An 11,799-nucleotide genomic window follows, 5' to 3' on the forward strand; every position below is an offset into this window, starting at 1 on the left:
GTTATAGATATCTGCATATATATCTACACAAATAGGATATGTGTACACATAGGATGTGCATATATATATATATATATATATATATATATATATATATATATATTTAGCTATACATATATATATATATATATATATATATGTGTGTGTGTGTGTGTGTGTGTGTGTGTGTGTGTGTGCGTGTGTGTATACAAAGAGATCTACACATGGCCATATATATGATGCACTATACAGATGTGTATACAGACATATGTATGAATATAGATGTGTATGTACATATAGACATATATCAACATATGTATATGTATATATCCATATTCCTGTCATGTGTATACCCTCCCAGATGTATCTCACCATATGTACCTGATATGTGTACATTATGATAAAACAGCATATGTGATGCAACAGTCATATTAATAACAAGTACTACACAATTGTGGAAGAAAAGGCAATTGTTCATTACTAATCAATATGTGTATTGGCAGATATATTGGAAAAACAACAGCTGTCTTCACAGTGGTCAAGGTGTAGTGGTTAAGTGTTGCGACTATAGTGTAACATGGTCTTGGGTTCTAGACCTACAAGGGCTGTTCATTTTGCTGCTGGGCAGAACAAGGGCTGTCAGATACAGAGTAGTTAATGTAGTTTTGGGCAGTGAAGCTAAGCTGTGCTAAGCTATGGATAAATGTACAGGCACTTACACAGTGTAGGCTTTGCTTACCAGTGCGCAAATCAGCTTAGCTGCTATATTGGAGCAATACTGATACCTGCTAAGCATGGCTTGGCCCTGGTAACAAGTTCTCACCACCCAGTCCAATAACATAGTAGGGTAATGACATCTGTAATAAGTGTATGTAATGACATGTACAATACATGTGCCAATTTGCTGTCATTACAGTAGCAAGGGGTGTGAGTGTCATGTCTGGGACACAGAAGTATGTGAGGCCTGTACAGCACTGTTATCAATGTGAATGTGTTACATACAGAGGAAATAGCACAGGGTATGTGCTGTCACACTGGCATGTAGTGTATCATCGCAGTACTACTGTTGACAGTGCTTTCCCAGGTGAGAATACAGTGCTAAATGTACTGACAACAGGCACACCTGTAGGCATAGCTGGACTCTGAGGCCTCCTTGTTGTATCCCTGGTGTGTGAGCTGTGTCACAGTATATATCCCGTACTGGATAATGATCCGACATGTGGAATGAAACAGTAGACTACTGTCTGTACAGCACATGCTAGTGAGGGCTTCCTACATGTAGTTATGGCATGCATATTGTTGTCAAACGTCTGTCTGTCAACACATTCATCCTACTGCATAGCTACTTGCCAAGCTGATGACTGTCAGTCCCTGTACAGATGTGCAGATGGCAGATATCCAGCTGGGATATGTACAGGCAACGTATGCTTGATATACACTTACATGTCTGCCCAGCTGTGTAAGAATTGGCACATATAGGAGACAACACCCTGTATGCAACACATGCCATGGGTAACTCCACTAAACTACCACAGTCAACAGAACATGCTTGGGTACAGGTCTCCATCACAGACACTAACCTTGTTTTTAATACATGTTGAATGCATATCAACTTGATCACCTCAGTGGCCATGTGCAGGAGGCACCCAGAGAATTGGCTGATGCATGTCACTCTCATCCTGAGGGTCACCACAGTGGTGTCTGTCGATAGATTGCCTGCTGCCACATGGCAGGTGGCAGGATACCACTGTACACACATCCCCTATGCAACCCATTTCTCCATGGACAATAGCTAGGTACACAGCTATGACTACCTGCAGCAATGCACCCCAGTACTGACACATGTGTACTTGTGCATTACTGAGTATGGCAGCATCTGTGTGTTACCACACCTGTACTTGGGAATTCCATGAGGGCCTTCACAACCAGCACAACACCCATTGTCATAGTCAGTTGTGGCTGCTGCTGTATGGGACATTACATGTAACCTCTTACGCTCCTCTCTATACTGGCTACACAATCCTTGTAGTACCAGCACATCAGTGTTGTATAAATGGGTCAACAAGCATGGGATACCCATTGAGTTCTGGCAAGTGTGCATATGTGTGCATGTCCATATATCTGTAGGGTACAGCATTCTGAGGCCACATACTGCTATTACAAAGCCCATTGCCACACAGTAGTACATATAGTGTTTTTTCTGCCCATAGGTGAGGCATGACAATCCAACACCCTACTATTCCTGTGGCATGTGCATTAGATGCATATCCCTGTAGTACTACTGTTGGGATACTCAATGGGTTGTATTGCAGTCATGGGCAATATGTGATGGTGGGTTTGTCAGAGTGTCATCATGGGTTTCAGGGAGTACAATATCCACTGGGGGATGTGGGTGCTTTGTACACTGTAATTACAACAAGGTACACCCGGTATATGTCCTATGTACCACTTTATGGTTACAGCTGTCACCATCAACTATACAGGTAACTGATACCACACTCCAGCCCAGTTATGCATGTGCTGTGTGCAGACTACCTGTAACACATTGGACACATGGTCAAGTTAGTTAGCAGTGATAGGCCCAGGTCGCTTGGACATGTGTCTGCCTGTGATGTGTCTGTTAATGTGTATATGAAGGTATGTCACACTATGTATTGTCCATATACACCCATCACATCCCTCATTAGCATACTGTACATGTCTGGGGATGTTCTGCATGTAACATGTAACCTGGAACACACCTTACCCTAAACGCTGTGTGGTGTGTGCAATGAAAGCCACACACTTCAGTAGCAGTACATACCTAGGTAGGGGTGTAGTCCTAGTATTGCCAAGTAAGAGTGTACATGTATGTGGATGTGTCTACATCAGGTTGCATATTATACATGTCCAAGTGGGTCACCTGACCATGTGGCACAGGCAATAACTGTTATACAAACCTGTGATATGTGTTCAACTGTACCCCAGATATGTCACAGCCATGGTGTCACCACAGTGCCATATCCCATTGTGGAATATGACTGCATACCGTCCTTGTGCTGACACATGTACACTTACAACCCAAATGGATAACATTATGGAGACCACAATCAACCAGTGTTACCAACAGCTATAATGCATCATTGCTGGACGGCTACACTACCTGACATGTATGCATTAAACTTTACTCCTGACAACATGTTACACTGCAGTACTTTGGTACACTGTAATACAGTCACTATGTGCATCAAAACCATATTAGCCTGTCCCTGCATTGATGTTATGTATGACAGGGATGTGGCACAGGTATCATCATATGCACAGGGTGTGTTGTTGGTTTGTCAGAGGCCGAGGGTGGGCCATACATTTGACACCATGTGTGTGGGTGAAGGGTGTAATGAGGTGAACTGGGTGTGGTGATGTGGTGTGTGTAGGTATGGGGTTGCCCTAGGTGTGTTCGTGTAGTGTGTGGGTATGCATGCACACAGTTCTGCCATGTGGCTGCCCTCCACAGTTGTTTATGGACAGCTGCAGACCATACCTGGTAGGGTGTGCAGTTCACTGCCTCCAGCCATGGACACGTGGACTGTGCCTGACAGGGGTTCCACGGGCACATCCAGGTACAGGCCTCAATGTACTACTTTCCCCTGATGATGACAGATGTCAGCTGGAACCAGCTCCCTCCTGGGACTGGCCAGAACTACGTGCTCATGGCCTGTTGTGGTGTGGACAGTGCCCCCCTGCAGTGCTGGGGTTGGTGCTGCCACTACAGGAGCCCCTTGGTGTCCTAGCATGTCCACGTTAACTGCCAGCTGTTGGCATTGCTGGCCTATGTCCATGTGGCCGTCACTACACTCCCACTACACGTTCAAGCACATACAAACCACGGTTGATGAAGGCCATCATCTCAACAGACCATCTATTCATGAACTCGGTATAAGCATGGACAGCACCAGTCAGTTCACGGAAGTTGTCATTTGCAGATGTGAGAACAGCCCTCTGCAGCCTCAGGCTTTGTCTGCTGTAACATTACATATGTGCCTGCACCACTATGACAGCCTGAAACATGCGCCTGGTGGTACCAGTTGTGGCATGTCTGCCAGGGGCATGATGGTCAGCGGCCCTACCATGAGCACTCTGGGACACCTGCCTATGTGGTGCCCTGCCAGACATCTGGCTATGCCTGCTGTGATCAGACACAGTAGGCATGTTTACCACACTCTCCTGTGCACTGCCACCAAACTACAGCTGTCTCTCTGCTATGGCCACTGGAGATTGAGTATGTATAGGCACTGAAACTGTGCAGGGTTGGGGTGGCTAAAAGGGGGGATGTCAAATGATGGCACTGTTTTGGACCCTGACAACCCCACCTGTGCCGCAACAGTGCTATCATCATCTTTGGTGTTTGTATAGACATCAACACCAGATTGCATGCAGGAGGGACCCTGACCCACCTCGCCACCTGTGGAGGAAAACAAGAAATGTAATTTAAGATCTGTACAGCATTGCATAACAGTAAACGCACACACACACATACACACACACACACACACACACACACACACACACACACACACACACACACACACACACACACACACACACACACACACACACACACACATATACAGATGAGGTTGCACAATGATAGTACACACAGTCTGTCTATTACCCATCTGTCAACGAGCATAACATCTGATATACAACAGCATGCAGTGCACTTTCTTGTGCACTGCCACAGAACACCAGCTGTCCGTCCCCTATGGCCACTGGTGATGGGGTGTGTATAGGCACTAAACTGTGTGCGGGTTGGGGTGGCTGAATGGGGGATGTCATATGTTGGTGCAGTGTCAGCTCCTGACAATCCCACCTGTGCTTCAACAGTGCTATCATCATCTTCAGTGTCTGTATGGACACCAGCATCAGATTTCATGCAAGAGGGACCCTGACCCACCTGTGGGTGGAAACAATAAACCCACTTTAAAACCTTTACAGCATTGGCTAACAGTACATACACACACACACACACACACACACACACACACACACACACACACACACACACACACACACACACACACACAACTCCGTAATACCTACCTGTCCATGGCTTTACAGACAGTCCCATATATATATCCATGTGGTACCCCATCCTGCATCACACTTGTTAACATACACACATTGATGCCACTCATTAACATATCAGTCCTATAAAAGCCTACACATGCAGTCACAACACAAGGCCTGTTGCTAATTTACCTGCCTGACCTGTGTGTAGTGGTTTTACATGGCCTCACTGCTGTCATTCGGTATGTACCTCCGTATGTCCGGACATCATGAGCATGGCCCCTATATGTGTGGGCTACTATGTTCTATCCATAATATCACTCACTGGTGTGTCATGTGTATGTAATGCTCAGTACATGCCAGATATGCTGCTCCTTCAACCAATCATGTGACACCTGTAATATCTGGATACACTCCCTGGTGTTGACTAGCACTTCCCCAATGCATCTGTAGTGCTGCATACATGGGTTGTAGGTGACTTCTCTGCTGAATGTGATATTAAGGGTGTACCTGGTGTCTACCTTCCCTCTGGATGCTTGCTCCATGCTACAGACAATATTATACTATCAGATGTCCTGTGAATACACACATGACAGGTATTCCTAGTGTGTAATGTGGCAGTCCATGTACACGTACTTCATGATCCCAGAGAGAGGTACTGCTGTATGAACACCCCACAATCACACATGTGCATACATGGCCAGCCACACAAACACACACACATGCACACAAGCATTCTACATGCATCAATCTCCCTTCACTACACCAGAGTGACCCTACCGACAAACTGACTACCCACCAGGATGCACACACACACATACAGATGAGGTTGCACCATGATAGTACGCACAGTCCTCCTATTACCCATCTGTCAACATGCATAACATATGGCCCACAACAGCATGCAGTGCAGCTATAGTCAATCCATGCTAGCAACAGTATACATGTGTGTGATGTATGTGCTGTGTTACTATTTGATGCCCCTTCTCCTGGATACTACTGCACCCATGTACGCATTATTGCTGTGCACCTATTCTGCACCCTGCCATGTACTGTGCACCATACCTCACAGGTGTACAATCCATTGCTGAATGTGTAGTACTGTGTCAGTTATGTCAAGTTCTAATGCTCACAGCCCCTATGTTTTTCAGCAACATATACCTGGGATGATATGTGGACAGACGTCATTTGTGAATGCCTGATGTCTGGTTTACAGATCTCAACATCAGCGGACCATTTATGACCAATCCAATACTATTAAACTGACAACTGTCAGAGCATACCATGGCTATGGGGTGTGTACACACCCTTATTGATATGACGCACCCTTCCTTGATCTGCCATGGGACCACATCACCGCATATATTAACAGTTCATGAGCTCGATATGTGACATATGTCCTGTACATTCACATGCAGTGTCTATGGAATGTGTTAGGTGTGTGGATGCTGACTGAACATGCAGTGTCTATAGAATTTGTTAGGTGCGCAGATGCTGACTGAGATGCATACACTCCATGTGTCCATATGTGTGCACACCCTTATCATGATGGTTTGCTTCACCTATTGTTATGTGTACTACAGCAGTCACTACTCCTGACAGGGGTATACTAGCATGGGCCATCTGCATTTGCCAGTGTATGTTCATTCTGCCCTACACATGTTCCCCAAATCTGCATGACTGCAAGGAATACTCATGTGCACATCCCTTGGTGTTCACACACTGCTGTCAGTTTTGCTGTGGGGTAGGGTTACTTCTGCCACAGTTACTGAACCTGGCTGTGTACAGATACAGCCATTCATAGCATCCTTAGGATCCCTGCTGCAATGCACTGGTGTGTCATGCTGACACCCCCTCTCCACCTTCAGCCTTTTTTGCAGATGCTTGACAAGTAAGGCCTACACATGTGTGTTAGTTTGCAGTGTCCCATACACTGCACACCATGTTACAGCCTAGTCCCAGTTGATAATGTGGACCACAGTAATATGTTATGCCATAGTGTAACTCTGTAACAGTTGCCATTGTACTACTAGTATATATACTGTTGTTGCACTGTATATGGGTGATGTTTCACACATGTCCCTACTGTAGGCCATGTCTCCCACCATTATGTTACTCCCTGTGGACACATTCCACAATGACAGGTTGTTAGTTATCTTGCAGGTGTCTGACATACCCTTCCAATACCCCATCATGGTCACCACTGTGATTCCATGCATTTAAAGCAACAATACGTGCACATGCACAGCATGCATTCTGGATAGGTGTGTTAGATGTGTGCATGGAATATATCATAGCCATTACATGCCCAGTGTATTGGCAAGCATCAACATAAACCATACTCACTGGCTACAGGCTGCTGCCTTGGTGGTATACCAGAGGGACCTACATAAGAGGGTGAGAGATGCAAAGTCAGTGGCCACACCTTTGGCATTGCTACAGGGTGAGTGCAGCACTACAGTACATCAACAATACATGTCCACAATACTGCCATGTATGCACATCTGTTTATCACTACTATGCAGCAACAAACTATATCTATGAGATGTCAGATATACATGCTTTACCTGTACAGATGCGGATGCATATGCAACAGTGGTCTACTGATGTGCCCTGTGGCCTTACATGCATGCTCCTCAGCCAGTGTGTTGGTAGCACCCACCTCCACAATGGTGTCTGGCAGTTGTTGGCTATGCAGACAAGCAGATGCCATGAGGCTGGCAAGGAGCTCCTCAACACGTATCAGGGGGGATAAATGGCATGCCCCCCTGTTGCGAGGTGATCCCCCCGGACTGCATCAGCATGCTGACGTGTATTGTGAAGCAGGTCAAAACAATGATGCCATACCTGCTCATAACTGCGGTTGTGCAGTCCGACATCATTGACCCTGTGGACTAGGTCGTTCCACATGGCAGCCCGCTCCTGCTGCTCATGGGTGGCCCAACCAAACAGGACAGGGTAGTGCTGGATTAGGTGGTTTATCACTATGTCATTCTCAGCAGCTGAGTAAGCCAGGAGCCATCCATGTGACATCTTGCCTGAAAGACATAAAGATGGAAACAGGTCTGAACAACTCATACAGCAAGGTTACCACAGTTCTTAATACACATCTCTGTCATCCCCCCACCATATCAGCAACAACAAACTGTTCACACAACTCAATAGGTATGGCTACAGCTTACCTACCAATGGGACATATATTGCATTGTATTGTATTATACCACACTATGTGCTATGTGTTTGTAGCCATGTTCCCTGTGTGGACACTATAATTGCTGGCCTGTTACAGACTATTCACCTGCATGCCATTGTCAGGGCCACTATGGTTCCATATATGCCTGTGGTATGTTTGATATGTGATTGCTGCATATCTGACATTCTGTGTTATTGAGGATATCTGTGAATGCTGTTGGACATGTTCCAGGATTGTGTAGACTATCACTACCCACATATGTTCTATAACAGTGACACAATAGCATGCTTAGGGAATATTTGCCAGCAGAACCACCTCTCCAAACTCATCTGCCCATGTTACCAGGCCACATCACATGTGGGACCAACCCTGGGGCCTCCTCATGCACTGGTCCAGCACTACCTTCAGGTGGAACCAACTCAGGGGATGTTGCCCCTCTTGGGGGCACACACAGACATGATCTTGTCCCCAAGGTCAGGTCCAGGGTCTGTTCCATAGCGGGCTTCACAGACACATGTGGGATGTGTTACATCACTTTGAGGCACACAGTACACATTCATAAGGTCCACATGCTCCTCCTGCTCAGCCTCCAGGCCAGGCATTTTTGGGACATGGACTGCTGTTGTGAGTAGCAGTGGGTGGGAGACTTGTTTCCATTGTGTCCATGTTGGGGCCCATGGGGCTTCCACATCACAGACTACACACACCATCCAGGGTGTTTACCCACCACATGTGTCACATACCACCCCTGTAGGTTGTCCTCTATATCTACCAACCCAGACCACCTTCGCAACTATACCTGCCATACTGTCCCATACTCCCATTCCCTATTTCACAGACAAGGGCAATGTGGTCCCAACAAGGGGTTCACATGTGACATATCTGTCCATATTGCATACACTGACAGCTGCATATATATCTGTGTCTATTACTATGTGTGCTGTTTCCTTGCACATAGCATGCAGCACTGTGGTGGTAATATAGGGGGCATGTATTTACATGCATATATGTGTGTGTTTGTTTGTATATATGTAGACATGTTCATATAGGTATACATCTATATATTTGTAGATATATATGATGTATATATGTATTTATATATATATATATATGTCTACATATGGGTATCTGTATATTTGTGGACATATATATGGGTTCACTTTATAATTTCGAAATACTGAAATACCGAATGTCAGTATTTCGAAATCATAAAGTCGAAAACTGAAAATCATGAAAGTGCATAATCGCAAATTCGAATATCTCAAATTTGTGGTTATGGCTTATGGTACGTGGTGTGCAGTGCTGGGAATGTATCATGTATGGATGTAGGTGTAATTGAAGGTAAGTGAGTGTTTTGTAAGGGTTATGTGTGGGAGTGTGAGTGTGTCCGAATGTGTGGATGTATGTATATGTGTGATGCTTGTGTGTGTGCAAGGGACTGAAATGTGTGGGTGTTTTTCCTTTTTGTGTTTGTACGATCCCAGAGTTAGTATATATGAGTAGGGGGGGTACAGGGGGGCTTGACCCCTGCTTACATGTAGTGTAGGTTTGCTTGTTTGTGTTTTTGTGTTTGTGTGTGTTTTGTTTGTTGTAGTGTGGGTTGGATGATGTATGTGTTGTGTGGTGTATGGTTTGTAAGTGATAGTGACTGTGTGCTTTGCGATTGTGTGCTGTCAGGATTATGGACGTTTGACTTTATGATTTCGAAATACTGAAATTCAGTATTTCAAGATTTTGAAATTATAAAGTGAATCCATATATATATATATATATATATATATATATATATATATATATATATATATATATATGCATATCTCTCTCTCTCTCTCTCTATATATATATATATATATATATATATATATATATATATATATATATGTGTGTGTGTATATATATATATATATATATATATATATATATATATATATGTGTGTGTGTGTGTGTATATATCTATATATATATATATATATATATATATATATATATATATATATGTATATATACACGTATACATACCTATATATGGGGTACATTCAGCCATCAGGTCCACAATCTCACAACACCTTCCTGCACAACTGCACTGTTCTGCCTTGCTACAGCACAGACAGGTGCCACATATGGACACAGCCTAACATTGGGGGGTATATGTAGGGCCAGATTGGAGGTAACCCTATTACACACATATGGCATTCCAGCATGCTACAATACAGGTTAACCTGAGTATCCTGCAAGTGGTGGGCTGTGGAACCAATGTGTCCATCATTATGGCATTACTTCCACCACCAGCTATTGGTCACAGTAATATCTATTTTATTTTACATTTCGTGACTGGGAAGGTCCAGCTGAACACATGTACATTTTCAGTGAAGGTCAAGGGAAAAAAGCTCCATATACATACAGTACACTAATGTACTACCACAGACTATTAACTTTTTAAAATACAGAGATGACACAGTTCTTTAAAATACAGAGATAACACACTTCTAGTACATAATGGTAAATACACTTCTAGTACAATATGGTAAATTGTAGACTGATAAATTGTGTCTTGCATTTCTTTAGAATTTAATAGATACAGTATTTTGCAGTAATGCTTTCATAGGTCACATTAGGATTTATGACTCGGTGGGAGTCTTTGGTTTGTGGCTATGTAAGCAATTGTTACTTGTATCCTTGTCTTTACCAAGGAGTATTACATGACCATAGACAGTTGTTTTTAATGTGAGTTTTCAGGATTTTTTTAAATTGTGTAGTGGAGGTGTTGGATGTAAGGGTGGCTGGTAGAGTGTTCCAGAGTATGGAGATGTAGTAGCTAAAAAGAGATTTCCCTACTTCATTGTCATATTTGGTGACTTCTAGAAGATTAAGGGTGCTGGATCTCAAGGTTTTTGTTGTGGTGTGGGGTTGTATAAGATGTTGGATAGCTGGGATTTTGTCTGCGTAGTAGTATAGCTTATGTGCTAGTGACAGCTGATTGAGTTTAAATAGTAGTAGAGGGAGTTCTAGCCAGTTTAGTTTTTTGAGGGAGGTGCAATGATGTGTCCTATATGTGGATGCTGTAGCAAATCTAGCTATCTTATTGTAGCAGGTTTCTAGCTTCTTTAGGTCTGATTCATGAAGGTTGGTTAGGACTGGGGATGCATAGAGGAGGGTAGATAGCAGATGTGACCTGGCTATTGTGGTTCTGGATTGGTTTGTGAGGAATTGTCTGTTACGATAGAGCAGGCCAAGTTTTTTATGGACTTTCTTGATAGTTTGGGTAGTGTGCAGGTCACATCTTAGGTTGTTATCTATTTCAATGTCTAGAAGTTTGGTGTGGGTAGTTGTGGTGATTATTGTTTTGTTTTCAGAGATTAATATGAAGTTATCTGTTGGGGGGTTCTATGAGAGGAAAATAGCAGTAATTTTGTTGTATTTGGGTTAAGAATGAGGTGGTGGTTAGTTAACCAGGTTTCTGCTAGTGAGAAGAACTCTTGTGTTTGTGAGTGGAGATGGTCTAGGGTGGGGGCTGCACATATCACTGTGGTATCATCTGCGTACTGAATAACTAAGGCCCTGGGAGTGGAGGACAGGAGTTG

This window comes from Protopterus annectens, chromosome 6.part0, assembly GCF_019279795.1.
Source record: "Protopterus annectens isolate FY-2018-M chromosome 6.part0, PAN1.0, whole genome shotgun sequence".
Classification (NCBI taxonomy): domain Eukaryota; kingdom Metazoa; phylum Chordata; order Ceratodontiformes; family Protopteridae; genus Protopterus; species Protopterus annectens.